This window comes from Mytilus californianus, unplaced genomic scaffold (genome assembly GCF_021869535.1).
Source record: "Mytilus californianus isolate M0D057914Y unplaced genomic scaffold, xbMytCali1.0.p SCAF_7, whole genome shotgun sequence".
In the NCBI taxonomy this organism is placed as follows: Eukaryota; Metazoa; Mollusca; class Bivalvia; order Mytilida; family Mytilidae; genus Mytilus; species Mytilus californianus.
The window spans coordinates 13487326-13506160 of record NW_026262723.1 but is presented as its reverse complement, the minus strand read 5'-3'; positions in this window follow the sequence as shown (position 1 = coordinate 13506160).

Genomic DNA, 18835 nt, shown 5'->3' with positions numbered 1-18835 from the left:
AAAGTCAAATGGTAGCTCCCTTACGTATAAATAAGCCTGCTATATGTATATCGTTACAGGGTTAACTGCATTGAATGTCTCAATACTTTCTGTTATCGTCATTCTGACGTTGATATCTATAAAATGAGAAGATTGTACCTGCATAGGGCAATTTTGATATCATTTAGAAAGAGTACGAGCACCTTTACAGACATTCTGATATCTGAGTATACAACAAATTTTGAGGAGGTTTTCGCGAACTATAAGTTCAGTTTTAGAATATGTATCATGAGAATCATTCTGTCAACACTGTGCTAATCGGGACAATTTCAAACTCGATATTTGATTCATAAAAATTAGGACAATACAAATATTTAAAAATAGATGTGAAACCCTGTTTAATTTAGAAAAGATGGAGTTACAGTCTATACAGTAACTTTCTTTCACTTGCAGTATATTTACATATTTGCCAATGTGCGTTTTTGTATTGTCAGCAGAAATGTCCTTAAAAACTAGTAAGTCTATTTCCTCATCAATTGACTACGCTTGAGAATTGGCAATAGTTAGGAATAGTTCACGCTCATGATTTTTTTACGACACTGTATCGTATGATAGCGTTATAGAGTATAGAAGTTGTGGTGACGTTACAGTAGAAATTAAATAAGGTCACCGAATTTGTTTTTTTCCGCTAAAAATCAAACCTTAAAGAAATGCATTCTAAAAAAAATAAACTAAATAAATGGGAATGGACACAGATGCTGACCTCGCTTGCATATAATGTTATAAAGGGACACAACTCAAGAACTGTAAAAGTGACGCTACCCAAATTTGTACTTGCTCTAAGTTTTGTGGTAATTAGCATTGTGTATACGTTTCATAACATTTAGTTGAGGCAAACTTAAGTTAGACAACCGAAACAAAAAATCCAGCAATTTTTCCATTTGTAAAGGGGCATAACTCTAGAACGGTAAAAAATGACGCCACCAAAGTTAAAACTTGATCTGTGTTTTGTAGTATAATTGTGTATAATTTCATAACATTTGGTTGAGGAAAACTAAAGTTAGAGAACGGAAACAAAAAAATAAGCATTTTTTCCATTTGTAAAGGGGCATAACTCTAGAACGGCAAAAGTGACGCCACCAATATTCAAACTTGGTCTGTGTTTTGTGGTAATAAAAATTGTGTATAAGTTCCATAAAGTTTGGTTGAGGCAAACTAAAATTAGAGAACGGAAACAAAACAATTAGCAATTTTTCCATTTGTAAAGGGACATAACTCTAGAACGGTTAAAATGACGCCACCAAAATTCAACCTTGGTCTATGTTTTGCGGTAATAAGCATTGTGTATAAGTTTCATAACATTTAAGTGAGGCAAACTAAAGTTAGAGAACGGAAACAAAAAAAATCAGCAATTTTTCCATTTGTAAAGGGCCATAACTCAAGAATGGCAAAAGTGACGCCACCAAAATTCAAAATTGATCTGTGTTTTGTAGTAATAAGCAGTGTGTATAAGTTTCATAACATTTGGTTGAGGGAAACTAATGTTAGAGAACGGAAACCAATTTTGGGACGTTCTTACGGAAGTACAGACAGACAAGGATAAAAAAAACTTATTGTCCCCTCCGCTACGGCGGGGGCATACAATTTAAAAATAAATCTTTAGAAGTCTGTTGCCGATGAAAAAAGCAATATCTAGAAGCAATGAATAATATTTAACAAGAATGTATCCATAGTACACGGATGCCCCATTGCACTATCATTTTCTATATACAGTGGACCGTGAAATTGTGGTCAAAAATCTAATTTGGCATTTAAATTAAAAAGATCAAATCATAGGGAACATGTGTACGAAGTTTCAAGTTGATTGGACTTCAACTTCATCAAAAACTACCGTACCTTGACCAACAACTTTAACCTGAAGCGGGACGGACGAACGGACGAACGAACGGACGAACAGACCAGGAAACATAATGTCCCTCTACTATCGTAGGTGGGGCATAACAATAACAAGAACAACTTTCAGTGGTGTCGTGGTAGCATGTTTGCATCGAGTGCAGGAGGTCATGGGATCGAAACCCGGCTTGGTCAAAGCAAAAACTTTAAAAGTGACATTTGCTGCGACTACGCTGAGCACGCAGCATTAAGGAGTAAGAGAAAAGACTGGTACAAGGGAGACAATTTACTCTATTCTATGGTAAATACTCTATTACCCTTCACGGAGACGCTTGATCAAGTGCCCGCTTTATTAAATATGACTCTATCCTATGGCAAATACTCTATTACCCTTCACGGAGACGCTTGATCAAGTGTGCGCTTTATTAAACACGGATGGTTGTTATATACAAGACGTCATAGTTTATTACTTTGAATTTGAAATTTAATCGACAGTAATAACAGAACATTCAGTATAATAAATTAAATAACACATATCTGAGAGGGTGATAGAGCAGATTGTTACCCCGGGAAAAGACATTGTCAACCTTGGCTTCGCCTCAGTTGACAATGTTTTCTCGGGGTAACAATCTGCTCTATCACCCTCTCAGCTATGTGTTATTTATATAGTAATACCCGCTCGACCAAGATCGTTCAAATTCGAATTAAATGTATGTATGAACGACCAGCCACTCCGCTAGCAGCCATTTTTCAGATATGTCTATAAACCAAAAAAAAATTGCATAAGTTTCATTCTAACTTAATTTTTTTTATTAATATACTAGTAACCCCTAAATCGTGTGTTTTATATATAAAATGAAGCAGTCAAAGACACTATTAAATGAATTGTCGTTAAATTAATGAACACGAAACTGAAATTTTGAAATTCATTTAATCAGAGTGTCTTTGACTGCTTAATTGTATCCTTAAAACAGATAATTTAGTAGTCATATATTATAGGGACTCTGAGGGATTCTGACGTTACCAACGTTATATCTGCCACAGTGCAATTTTGGCAAACTCTTTTTTCCTGATATTAAAAACAAATAACTTTTCCTCCAAACCAACACATTGAAAAAATTATATATAGCGAAAACCAATATTCCACAGAGTACTCTTCTACTATAGTTTTACGATAAAAGAGCACACAAAGTCCGATTTTGATGATCCATTGTTACGTGTGCATTGTTAACGTTCTGAATTTGCGGTCGTATTCTAACAAGCACATCGCACTTAAGACCATTTCGCTTTTTTCTATGCAGAAATCCAAATATGAGAAAACATAAGATATTAAGTATTGTATACCCTAATTCGTTTAAGATAGGTATAAAATCAAAATAATGGTGCTAAGCAGCAAACAAATGCATTCATTTCAGATTTAATGAAAAATCTAGGGTTTTGTGGAACATTTCGCAGTTTATACCAGTCCCATTCAATTCTACAGATAAAAATAATTAAAGTTCGGACTGTCGTGTACAGAGATTATTCTTATACAAAAAGCGCGTTCCATTTGAGATTGGTATCACTAAAAATTCAAGTAGTATTTTACGTCTATTTTTATCACAATTACGTCATCTATTTTTACCTTTAAAAAACAAAAAAGAATCTAGAATTGATCATGTCAATTTCGAGCATTTCTGGAAAGCATGGTGCTAACATGGATAATAAGTACTATTTGATGTGAAATGACCAGCCTTGGCTTAATGTATTAACATGCTTTGAATGCATTTGTATTTAGTCTTTTTTTTTACCAAAACATGTTACTCATATACATACGTTTGTGATCACCCCACTATGAAGTGAATAAAAAATGTTTGAGAAATAGTTATATTGACATTTACTTCTCATAAACTTTCATTTAAAAGTAAGACACTATAAAAACTATAAGACAAATAAAACGGTGTAATAGTATACACGTATTGACTGGTTATGGTGTAATATTATACATGTATTGACTGGTTATGAGGGCAATAGCAAGTTTGTTGTCCCTGAGATATCAACTATTGCTCGAGGCCGGGGAATTTGGATTTCTTTGAAAATTCTGTTTTTCAGTATAGTAAACACTTTATGACTGATTATGGGGATTATGACAGTAAATAATAAACTGTTTGCTTTGAAAGATCAGAGAATTAATAAATAAAGATGCATGACTTAATCTCGTTTTTATGTAAGATGTAGAAAACGGACAAAAATTCTTAACGTGGGGCATACTCTTGTACAGATTTAAAATATATTTCTTTATTATGAAGATCGTTTAATTTTTTGACAATCTCATATATCTTAGAATTGCCTTAAATGTACCGAGCGACACACGATAGTCAAAAGGGAGCTCTATACAATATACATGTAACAGACTTGTTAATCTGAGATTGATTACTTGAATGATAAACTAGAACAAATGAGTACGTTTAAACGATATACCGACGAGACGGCAACCAAACGACACAAATAACTAGAAGACATCTAGAGTGCAACATTGCAATATATGAAGCTCTACATCACACCGAATCAAACAACGTGAAACCAATAACAGGAATTTTCAACTAATGCGGAAATAATTGTTTACACTTTTTTTCATACAATTTTACAACAATTGCAGGAAATACTTGAACTTTGACGTTTGTTTGATTCAAACAAAGAAAACCACATGACAGAAAAACAATAGAAATCACGATATAGTACCTATAGACGGAAATATTAAATGCATGACAAAAATAGATACCAATAATAATACATAAAGGTCAAGTATTGAGTACAGATGTATTAACTTAAACTTTTAACAATAAAGAAACTGAAGCTTTAATTTCCTATCTGAAATAATGAAGAGCGTATTATGGTTGTAACATTCTTTTGTATGCCCACCTACGATAGAACAGGGTAGGGGGCTTATATTTTCTGTTCTGTTAGTCCGTCCCATATTTGGTTAAGATTTTGGTTTAGATAGTTTATCATGAAGGGCTGGTCTCATCAACATTAAATTATATTAAGGACAATTGTTCGTTATAATGTGAACTTTTCATATTATATAGCAGATTACGGTTTTGACAACGATTACACGGTTTACAAATTGCGGGGCTTTCAAATAAAGGAAATATAAACCAGTAATAATTTAATTTTGGCAGCTTGAGTTAACATACATGCATACATAAATTAGTATAATATACACATAAAGATATTCATATAATACGATACAAAAGACTACACATATAAATATCAAACTAAATGAAGCGGGTCCAAATGGAATAATTGTAAAGTTTTTCGGTTTCCATCGGGCCGGGGTTCGAACTCACTACCCCTCTCTATTCTCGCAGAAAATAACAATCTTTAATTCTGAATTGACTGTTGGCGAATACAAGCCATGAAAGTTATCTTTATGGTTCCTATACATGGATTCTGGGTTTTTATAAAGAAAACTATCGATATACTAGGTCCACGTTTTGTTTCGTCAATTTCTTGAAGTATATCAAACGATGATAATTGTAAACGACAAAGATAAACATATTGTAATGTAAAAAAGAAAGATATTGCTTAATTCATGAAAAAAAAGAAAAAAAAAAACAATTCAAAGTGCACGTGTTTTCTTCATACAAAATAAACATAAAGATAATCTTTTTTTAGTTTTCATTTTTTGACTTTTTTGAAATTCCATGTAGTTAGTAACCACTTTTTTTAAGAATCTGGTCGATTTAGAATTTCACATATTGGATAGAATTCTGTCTACTGTTGAAGACCTTTTGTCGAACTCTGAATGTCTTTTGTGTCGTTGGACTGATGTCTCATTTACGCATACCACTATTCTTCTTTTATTCATATAAAAATATAAAAAATAAATAAAACACTTCCATAGTTTTCATTTAAGAAAACATCCACATAGAGTATAATATCATGTCACAGTTAAAACCAAGTAGCCTCACTAGGAGTAGCTTTGTTGATTTCATAGATTGCAATACAGTGATTTGATAGCAATGTCAGTAGAATGTAGTTCTTTAACGGTGCTATCATTTCTGTATTACAGAATCTGGAGCTTTAGACCTCACAGTTGTTTTTATACCCTCATTAATCATTTTCTTTATAATAGCATGAAAAGTAAAAATTTGTTCTCAGTCGGTCCTCCTGAATTACACGCTGTTCATATTATTACTACAATATGGATAAATTTCTTGCACGTAAGTTGTATACGTATAAAAATTCAATTCTGGACCTAAAAAAAGTTAACGCAATCTTGAAATGTCCGTAAAGGAATAATATACAGAATATTTTGACTGACATTGCTTAACTAGAGCTTGTTCAATGTAAAAACAAATTGGACCCAACTTTTATGCTTTTAAACAAGCAAATCGAATTAGGAATTTTTCGCCAAACATCTTCCATCTTATTAAAGCTGTCAGTAATTATCAGAGGACATGATTTTCCATTTCTAACAGATGTACAATGTAGTAAACTTTTTTGTTTGTTAGAGACTTATAAGACTTAAAATCAGTGTTTAAAGGATATTTGCCATGTTAAATCTACTTGTTTTCATGACAATGCTGCAAGTAAGTCATGTTCAAACAATTGCAGATAAACATTGTATTCCAACAAGGCGATAACTCATCCTTAACCATTCAAATCACATTTCTTCCCGCCAAAATATTTTTTTTCCGTTTTGCCTCAATTAATCTTCTAAAATGATGTATAGTTTAAGTATGATGCAATTGCGTCAAAAAATCCTGCAGAGTCCCTATATATTAATAAAAACGGTTTCAAGTTAACTAAGTTTGAATCTGATGCAACTTTTGGGTTTATAGTCATATCTGAAAACTGGCTGCAAGCATAGTGGCTGCTAGCTTGATCCTGGTGTGCGAGGCATTAATACCTTAAAAATGAGATTACTAGCTTGTGTATGTTGAAATTGATCTTATTTTGTCATGTTTTCTAAAATCCTACCCATAAAATTCCAACCTATTCATGTTATACTTTTTTCATAATATTTATAGCATGCAAAATCAGATATAATATAAAGTAATGTCTACTAAATCTGCTTATAAACCATTCGTGCAACAGTTACTTGAAAGCATAATCGAGTACACACACTATCGTTTGCAAAGTATTATATCCAAGTGAAAATAATGCCATGATGCAGCTAAAAATACTTCCAATACTGTTGATTATGATTCAGAAAACGTACGTTGATATTAAGCGTATATATCAATTATTTTCGTTCAATCTCGGCTTCCATGTCGTGCTACGGTTGGTACGGCATCAAATCGGGTATCTGCTATTAAAATTTCTCTTGTGCAAATGTAGAAGAAGAGATGAAGGAGTCTGCAGCTGTGATTTTTTGTGTTTAAGTATGGCATGGTATTGGTTGCAAAAATTTGATATTTTTCATTTAAATGCAATATTTTTCAATTAATTGGTATATTTTTTCATTTATATGCAATATTTTTTCATTTATATGCAATATTTTTTCATTTGTATGGTATATTTTTTCATTTAAATGGTATATTTTTTCATTTATATGCAATATTTTTTTATTTTAATGGTATAATTTTTCATTTATATGGTATATTTTTTCATTTAAATGCAATATTTTTTATTCAAATGGTAAAATTTTTCATTCAAATGGTATAATTTTTCATTCAAATGGTATAATTTTTCATTCAAATGGTATAATTTTCATTCAAATGCAATAGTTTTTATTCAATTGGTATAAAATGTCATTTGAATGCAATATTTTTTATTCAATTGGTATAGTAGTTTTTTATTTATATGCAATAATTGCATTATGGGAAATTCTTTGACGTCATAAGGTCAAATTTGCAACAACGTTTGGGATTGGTCGGAAATTGTTTGGATGTCTCCCCTTTCTTTCTAAACATGGGTGACCAAGAATTAAAAAACGCGTCAGAATATCGCCCCTCTAACTAAATCTAACGTTCGTACGAGTCCTGCACTGGCTGTTAATGCCAATAATGGCCAGGACGAGCAAAAAATGCGAATGACAAGTAATAATAATTAATTTGACACACAACTTGTTCATGGATAGCGCTGAAACAGATGCCTGCGTGCATGGCAAAAACACCTCCAATGAAAACCTTTTCTGAAGAAACTCTCCTACAGTCTACACATTGAAATAAAAAAAAAATACATAGCTAGCCCCCCTCCCCCTTCTAAGTCCAGATACATGTAATCATGACGTTCTTTAGTGCTATATCATTTTTTACTTTTCTTGATCCTCAGAGACGTTGCAGGAAGGCACATGAAAAAAGAATAAAAAGCATCCAGGACGTTACAATTATTTGGACTAAGCCCCCTCTTTTTAACTACATGTAGAAAAAAAATCACCTAATTACGACAGCAGAACTAGAAACCCACAAGTAGAGACATAAGCTGTTATACTCCGGAACTAATTCTTTAATAAAGACAATTCAGGATAAATCGGAACCAGTTACTAACCCATGTTACAACAATAGTCCTATGACATAGGACATCACTATATGAGGAGTGAACTTCATATTTAATACTATCTATGATATGTGCTCTCATGTCTTATGCTGCAAATCATTTTACATCTAGGATTCGTTGCTGAGCTTTTTTTTTACTGTTCTTGCCTCCGAATCCCTTAAATAGATTTTTTTCAAGCCCCACAGTAGTTCAATAATTACTATATGTCTTTGCATAAATAAGTATGCAGGGCATATTTCAAAACATATTTTATCTTCAGGACTTTTAAATGATTTACTTTTCAATACTGCATTGGGAAGGGGGGTATACAAGTTTATTTTGTGACACATTATATAATATAATTAGGTATCCAGCAAATTATATGATTGTACGTTTAGCTATTATCTAGACCCGTACACAATGTATATAATTAGACACATTTAACAGGGGCGGATCCAACACCTCGGTGTCTAGAAAGGGGGGGGGGGGGGGGGGGGGGAGTAGGTTCAAATTTAGATATTTGTATAGAGATGTATATATGCGAGTATTGGCAGTAATGGTTTATGGTGTGTGTGTGTGAGGGTAGGGGTTTCAGATCAAATATCGTTTCTATAATTCTATATCTTTTAGTTTTTACCATTTCACTCTATTCTTTATCCTTTGATCTCTATTATATAAGTTCTAAACATGCGTGACATATTTGCCACTGGACATAAGGCAACCAAAAGTCAATCAACGTATTCTGTATATTTCATCATTTCTTTATTATGTTTTCTATAGGTTTGGTCCCGCCCCTTATCTATTTTTTTGCGCATTAGGGACGACATCAAAAGTTAAATGTAGGATAAAAAAAAAATAATTCATATAGTTTTTTTCACTGACCCCCTACCCCCCCTCTTAATTTAATTTCTTAATTTGGAAAAATTGATTGACCAATAAGGATATATATAAATTCGATGTTAATTAAACAAAACTTGCAGCAATTTTGACCCCCCCCCCCCCCCAACTATTTGAATTACGTTTTTTATCCTTCATTGATTTTCTGATGTCGTCCCTTATCCTCTCTATGTAAACCCAATTCATGTCCTGATAAATGGTGACTCATGCATACATTTGTAGCATCATATGTGGTTATTAAAACAAGAAACATATTCATATTATAATAATTAATGTATGCAAGGACTTATAGATAGATGTCATTAGTCCCAGGTCATGTAATAAAGTAGGTCTTATAAAAATACAATAGCATTTTAATTTTGATGATTATATATATGTTTATATATTTAATAATGCCATTTTTTTGGAAAAAAAGGTAGGGGCAAGGCGTTTTTAAAACATATCAATGGGACGCGTTTTTTTTTTTTTTGTTCTTCGGAAGTGAGCCAGAAGAAGTCCATTTCGGTTTTTTTTGCATTGGGAAGATCTTCTGGCTCTCTTCCACCTCTTCTTTTTTGATAGGTTGACGGCAGAGGCACATAACAAACATGGCGTCGTTTAGTCTAAATGAAATTAATAAATTTATGAATGCAGATATATTAGAATGTGAGCTGTTTTATAAACGTTTTATGGTATGACAGCCTTAGTAGGACATTCCTGTAGGACGATAAGCTGGATAAATATAAGAACTACACGGACAATAACAGTTAAGGGACGATTATTTGATATTCTAGGGAAGGGATTTTGATTGATTGGTGTTTTACGCTACTTTCAACACTATTGGTCTATTCCGTGGTGGTCAGTTTAAATTTATAGATGAAGGATGGGGAAGGGGAGAGGGGGCATTATTATTCATTTCAATCTGTCGCTAATCATGCCTATTTTTCAGCTCTTATCAGGCAACCATATTCATATATGAAATCCTTCTGTCCCACGACCCAACAAATAAATAAATATCAAATGGGTTTCCTCTAATTTAACACAAGTTTAAATTGATTGATTGTTTGTTGCTAATTTTAACGCCCAGTGAAAATTATTTCATGCTTGTTCAGGAAAACACGAGTTTAGAAGTCACGTATATAATATAAAAATGAAGAGATGGAATATGATTGCTAATAAGGCAACTATCCACCGGAGTTCAAATATGAAGTGGATGTAAGCAATTATAGATAAGATAAGATAAGAAAAATTTATTTTAATTCGGGTTACATGAAATACTACAAACATGAGCTCTGTAGAGCTTTTTGCCGTCATGTAGACAAATGATTTTTGTAGACAATCGTAAGGCCTTCAACAATGACAAAAACCTGATACTGTAAAGTCGTCTATAAAAGGCCCTACATTAAAAGTGTGACTGACAATTCAAACGAAAAAACTAACAGCCTAATTATACATAACAAAACAATTTACAAAATATCAAATATGAGTCGAGACAGGAACCAACGACAACCATTAAACTACAGGCTCCATCCCTGGGACAGGCAAATAAAGAATATGGCAGGGTGGATATAAAAACGAAGATGTGGTATGATTGCAGATGAGACAACTCTCCACAAGAGATCAAATGACACAGAAATCAACAGCTATAAGTCACCGTACGGCCTTCGACAATAAGCAAAGCCTACACCGCATAGTCAGCTATAATAGGCCCCGAAATCAAAAATGTAAAACAATGCAATCGAGAAAACTAACGGCCGAATTAATGTACAAAAAAATGAACGAAACACAAATATGTATAACAAAGCAACAAAGGCAACCACTGAGTTACAGGCTCCTGACTTGGGACAAGCACATACATACAGAATGTGGCGGGGTTAAACATGTTAGCGGGATCCCAATCCTCCCCCTAATCTGGGACAGCGGTGTAACAGTACAACAACATGTTTATGAGCAACCCATCCCGAAGCTGGGACAGTGGTGTAACGGTACAATAAAATAACAACCTGCACAAATCAGCAAATTACTCAAAAGATCGATAGGAGACACACACAAAAACTAACATTAAGACAATAGACACAAAGCACCGACATAAGAGTATTTGCAATTACTGGAAGTTTGCTCAAACCTAATTACAACTGGTACTGAAATAAATCTTGTTCTCCCAGACCGAGTTATCAATCAGTACACAACGCGCGGCAAAGAATTTATTGAAAAAAGAAAACAGTCTGAGAAACGTCTGGTTTACGTTGAATATACATATAAGAAGATGTGGTATGAGTGCCGATGAGACAACTCTCCATCAAAGTCATAATTTGTAAATGTAAACCATTAAAGGTCAACGTACGGTCTTCAACACGGAGCCTTGGCTCAAACCGAACAGCAAGCTATAAAGGGCCCCCAAAAATTAGTAGTGTAAAACCATTCAAACGGGAAAACCAACGGTGTCTAATCTATTTAAAAACCCGATATACTTGCATATAAATCCATATACAATGAAACGGTTTTTGAAAAGTGGACCGAACGTTTTGACCATCGAAATACTAGTTATGACCACAAGATTTTAACATCCAGTGCAGGACTCGCACGAACGTTAGATTTAGTTAGAGGGGCGATATTCTGACGCGTTTTTTAATTCTTGGTCACCCATGTTTAGAAAGCAAGGGGAGAAATCCAAACAATTTCCGACCAATCACAAACGTTGTTGCAAATTTGACCTTATGACGTCAAAGAATTTCCCATAATGCAATTATTGCATATAAATAAAAAACTACTATACCAATTGAATAAAAAATATTGCATTCAAATGACATTTTATACCAATTGAATAAAAACTATTGCATTTGAATGAAAATCATACCATTTGAATGAAAAATTATACCATTTGAATGAAAAATTATACCATTTGAATGAAAAATTATACCATTTGAATAAAAAATATTGCATTTAAATGAAAAAATATACCATATAAATGAAAAATTATACCATTAAAATAAAAAATATTGCATATAAATGAAAAAACATACCATTTAAATGAAAAAATATACCATACAAATGAAAAAATATTGCATATAAATGAAAAAATATTGCATATAAATGAAAAAATATACCAATTAAATGAAAAATATTGCATTTAAATGAAAAATATCAAATTTTTGCAACCAATACCATGCCATATTTAAGATAATTTCAGAATTGATGGTTGTTTGTTATTTCATTTTCACTAAGCGTTGGTCATTTGACTTTCCCACAAGTATTGATTACAGCACGGTGTTGTCTGTTCACTTTTAATTGTATGCATCATAAATATCTAGCAAATAACACATCTTGTTGTGATTAACAAAAGATATCGATTAAAAAGATTGTCTGAATTATTCGGGTTATTTATATATATTGTGCATAAAACAGTGAAAAATAGTAATTACATGCTTTATTTAAAAATTGACACACTTGCATTTTCACTGATCGATGAAATGAGCTCGAGGCCAATTGAAAATTGTCAGATGGGCATAAGGACCTTGCAAGGTACGCACCTATACCAAATAACTAGCTATTTGTTAGCGAAAAATACGTCATAATTGTGTCATTTGGACAGAGGATTCGTTCTGCATATGTCTGAAATATTTGTCACTGGAAGTTAAACAAGCAGTTTTATATTTGTATGATAATATAAATTTTAATTTCTGGTAAATGATACAATCAAACTATTTTTTTCAAATTGATATGCTACAATTAAAATGTTTCACTAGACGCAAAAAGGAACTGGTATCGCAGTAAGGTATTCTCGCAGTAACTACCGATATGCTTTTTTGAGAACATGTAGTGGTATTCATGCTAGAAATAGGAATTTTGATGATCCATATTTCAAAAATGACAACATTGTTTCATAAGAGGAAAAAAGAATCGGCATGGCAGTAATTCCTCGTCTTTGAATATATATCATTATATTGACGAAAGCTATGAATATATGTCAATATACACTTTGTTTTATCAAAAATTACTCTGAACAAAAACACATTATCTATCCAAAATTTTCTAACATTACGAATGATAATTGCTATGAAGATGTTTCACAAGACGCAAAATGGATCGATGTGGTGCTATGCTTTATTTTTATAATCCGTATTTCAGAAATGACAATATATTATACTTTGCTTTATCAAGTTTTATTCTGGACAAAAACAAATGATTTATAAATTTTCTTTCATCACGAAATCAGAATGTTAAATATGGACGTCTGTCTGTCCAGCTGTCTTTTGGTTATTTGTGTCGTTGGGCTGTCTGATAACACGACTTTGAAATATGTATCTATGAAAAAACTCTCTCATTTTTATACCTTATTCTAAAATTTTGAATACAATTATTTTATTTCTCCTTTTTCTACTTCAACAAATGATGTCTTTGATCACCGCTTGTAAGATTTATATTTAGAAAATTTGTATAAAAGTTTCTTTTTTTTTCTCTCTTTTTTTCCAAATATTTGATAAATATAAAAATAAGAAGATGTGGTACATATATGATTGCCAACGAGACAACTCTCCACAAGAGACTTAATGACGTAGAAGCTAGCAAGTATAGGTCACCGTACGGCCTTCAACATTGAGCAAAACCCATACCACATAGTCAGCTATAAAATGACAAATGTAAAACAATTCAAACAAATATGCAGATATTTGTTCATGCCAATCGCAATCCAGTTCTCATTATACAATAGTTATGATTTTATTTGTGAAACTGAAACTTTGACAAATAATTTTGTATTTGCTTTTTTATCCCAGTTAAAGGTCTAGCCTTTATTTATATAATTAGGTTCATTTAAGCAACATTTTTAAATATATATACAAATGATATTAATCTTCGATAATTGATAATCTGATAAATGCCGTAATGTAAATATGCATACCTACTTTGTAACACGGCTTCGTAAGTTTTTTAACTTACCGATTTAGCGCAAAATTCAATAAAAACAAATATTGTTTTCGTATGAAATGACCTTCCTAACCATTATGCAAACGAATATATATATATATCCTTTGCCCGGAAAAGGGGGGGGGGGGGGATGGCACTTAATGTAATAATGTAATGAGTGGTAAGGATGGGCCACTGAAATAGTTCACTATTTCATGCTCCATATGAGAAATTCAGATAACATATATCAATAGGTTGAATTTATCACTTGCTTGATTATATCATAAGTCACTGTAAGTATCTGAATCAGGTGTCAGTATCTATTTTTGATGCAGTTAAATCCGACCATTTTGACATTTGCACCTAATTAACATTCAACGGTTTGTATACATGAAACATGATAACAATTATTTAAAGAAATTCCACAGTGTCAGCGTCTTTTAAGAGGGAACGGCAATGTAACTTTTTATCAGTTTTTCAATAATATAAATCTATCTCTGGCCATGGGGTGTCACTACATTTATCTGACCAAACTTGTTTATTGTATTTTGAAAGTGAAATTTCGTCATACTGAAAGATATGAAAGGGCAAATAGTGGAAAGTATTTAAGATGTGACGAATTTATCAGAAAAGCAAGGTGTGATTATGACGATTGCAGGGGCGATTTCAAAAAGGGGGAGGGGTTCCCAACCCAGGATAAAAGGGGCGGGGAGTTCCAACTCAAGGACCCCCAGGATCCGCCACTGAATTGCGTTGCTTTTAAACATTAACGTGACGTAGTTGGAAAATAAGATTATATATTTTTATCCCCATATCGACACTCCTTTCAACCCTACGTAGCCAGCACATACAGTTATTCAGTAAATAATTTAGTCAAACGTTTGTGTATTTGTCTTCACAGCATGAACTTATCTGATGACCAGAATATTATAGATGATTATGACCAGCTGTGAACTATGGATTGTAGATACTATGTAACGCCAAGGAATTGTATACTCAAAGCATAAATATAATTTATAATTTGGAACCAATCGGTGGCACACTGTACGTCTACGTATGTAAGGAGATCAAAATAGAATTTTCATAGAATGTTATAAAAATTGAGACGAGGCTTTGTTATTAAATAGTTTATTCGTTTGTCCATATCATCATAATATTAGATATAAGAAGATGTGGTATGAGTGCCTATGAGACAACTCTCCATCCAAGTCACCATTTGTAAAAGTAAACTATTATAGGTCAAAGTACGGCCTTCAACACGGAGCCTTGGTTCACACCGAACAGCAAGCTATAAAGGGCCCCAAAAATGACTAGTGTTAAACCATTCAAACAGGAAAACTAACGGTCTAATCTATATATGTCATTATAAAAATAAGAAGATGTGGTACGATTGCTAATTAGACAAATCTTCTAAAGACACAAAATAACACAACTATAGGTCATCGTACGGCCTTCGACAATGAGTAAAACCCATACCGCATAGTTAGCTGTTAAAATCACTGAAATGACATGTACAAATGTAAAACAATTCAAAAAAGAAAACTGACAGCCTGATGTATGTGCAAAATAATGAACGAAAAACAAATATGATAAACAGCAATAAACGACAACCACTGAATTACGGGCTCCTGAACAAGTACATACAGAATGTGGCAGGGTTAAACAAGTTTGAAGGCGCGCCAACCCTCCCCTAACCTGGGATAGTGGTGTAACAGTACAACATAAGAACGAACTATAAAAATCAGTTGAAAATGGCTAAACTCGATAGATCGATACAAAGCAAAAATACATCTTACAAAAACGCAGAGTTGTCGTGGCAGGGTACCTATCTGCCCCACTACAAAAAGACACTAAGTACAGATCTGAGTGTACTCGCAGTTATTGACAAAGCCAATAATAACTAATAAAATCATGCATCTAAGACTATAATATCAAATAAGTTCACATCCAACATCTATATAATGGATTTAGTGTAAAGATTTATAATAAATGAATGTGCCTATTTAAATTAATATTTAGTTTGATTTTAATTTACTGATAACCACTATACCAATGAAAACAGTACAAAAAGATCTAATTATAGCGTTGAATTGGTAACCTTTTTAGAATAAGTTTAATAAAAGGAACGATAAGTTTACCCGGGACGTACATGTATCTTAATTTCCAGGCTCGGCAAACTACATGTACATCTCCGTAAAAACTAGGGTGTGCTTTCCGATTAAAATACAACCAAACTTCCAAACCAAATCTAAATATCTATGGAAGAGTTTAGTAAAGGTTTTAAATAATTTGGTAACGAAATCCCTGACTTAATAATTTACCAGTTATAAATAGATTACGTTCATTTAAATCCGAAACGTCACAACAGACACGTGCATAGCGAACAAGTTGTGATGCATAAATACCGTAAGATGGGGCAGAAGGAACACCACCGTCCAAAAAAAAAAAAAGGAAAATTAACAATAAGGAACGAAAAATCGTCCCTTTTGTCGTGTATTTTTGTACTTTGGTTCAGCCGGGGGTCGATCTGGATGAAAGGCCTACATTTAAAAATTTAGTGGTTGCTTAATTATAAATCCCGCATGCATGCACTCTATACGTCAGTAAGGATTTTATTTTCGGCTTGTAGAAGTCTAGGTGACCAAGATATTTCTATTCTCTAATAAACACTATAGTTGCACAATTCAAAGTCATTTAATTATTAATTTCAAGTCATACAACTTCAATTAATTTTCAAGTAAATCAAAGTAATGTAAGATTTATAGACATAATAATTTGAATCAGCATTACACACGACTCCACATATTGAGTAATTCATCGTGATATAAGTTTGACCGGAATTATGTACAAATGTTTTGATAAACCTGATAACCGGATGGTTACATATACCATATTTACCCCGTGTACGTCACAAAATCAACTAGTCAACGAGGGACTTATGGAATACTTTAAGGCAAAGCAGTTAGAATTATATCCCTTGGAGTTATTTGGGGGAGACTGTGAAAACGTATTCACACCTACGGTGGGGGAAGTGTTACAATTTAGGACAAACCCCGCCATGAACAAGGGAACAGCTGTATTTGTTAGTGGATACTGGAGAAGAGGAAGATGCATAAATATTATCAATACTATGTCAAGAGGGAATTTATTTGTAATAGAAGATGACAACACAAAATACAAATTTGAACTCAACAGATATCAGCTCAGACCTTACAATTTTTTAAAACATATGCTCTGTGACAAATAAAATATATTTAAAAAATATGTTTTTTAAAATTAATGACCAGCTATGTAATTAGATTGTGATACTAATTTCGGAATTTAAGAAATTATATAAAAAAATAAGATGATGTGGTATGATTTTCAATTAGACAAATATCCACCAGAGTTGAAACAAAGGCAACCGTACGGCCTTCAACAATGATAAAAAAAAACATACGGTAATGTTAATGATTCAAAGCCGCTACATGATTAAAAGCCATATGAAAAATGTAAAAATATTTGAACTAGAAAAGTAAAGGCCTTATTTAGTGTTAGTGCAGTAATTTATTATTTATTGATATTGGACATTGATTACAGAAGACCACAATAAATAGGTCGTTGTTTTGGTAATGCCTGGACGTCGACTAAAGGATCAAAATATTTGACGTCTATTTGAGAATATGACGTCAGAATTGGACGTCGATTTGAGAATGTGACATCAGATTGGACGTCGATTTGAGAATATGACGTTAGATTTTGACGTCGATTTGAGGAACGGACGTCGATTAGAGGCCGGACGTCGATCTGAGTCTAACATATATTGCCTATGTTTTTGTTAATCTACAAGTCTACAAATCTACAAATCGTCTCCTCTTAGCTGATGGCATCAAAAAGGAAACCAAAGGAGGCGATAATAAGTGCTACTGCTAATAGATTTATAACTAATAAATTGCCGATATATTTTGATGCATGATAAGCATCATTACTATAGTTGATAATTATATAAATAAGAAGATATATGGTATTATTGTCACTGAGAAAACTCTCCACAAGAGACCAAATGGAACAGAAATTTACAACTACAGGTCACCATACAGCCTTCAATAATAAGTAAAACCCATACCTTATAGTCATCTATAAAAGGCCCCGAAATTACAAATGTAAATCAAATCAAACGAGAAAACTAAATTATGAACTAAAAAATGAACCAACAACTAATATGATACACAGCATGAAATGCCAACCCCTGAATTACAGACTCCTGTCTTGGGACAGGCAAAGACAGAATGTGGCGGGGTTACACTAGTTTGAAGGTTACAATAGCGCAATTATTCGTAATGCATATTCCGAATGGTACCAGCGATGTTTCGTATTTTATTTCTCGAAGACTACACAAACTAGGAAAAAAAACGAATGCCTCTTCTTCGTTCTAATTGATATAAAGTAGGATTTGAAATGATGTTCTGTGCAAAACATTTCTTTATATTTTGATATATCTTGCCTGTAATACTATTTTGTCATTGGAGAGTGTACATGTAGGTCTTGATGTCAGATCTTGGAAAGGTTGTATTAGATTTATGCAATGCGTCTAGACTCTGTATGGCCTGTATACCAGTGCATGATATATAGACACATGTCTTTGTTTTTTGTCGACTATTTTGTTATGAAGTAGGTCGTTTGTTTTCTAATTGAATTGTTACATGATTTTGAGGTCGGAACATTTTATATTGCCGAC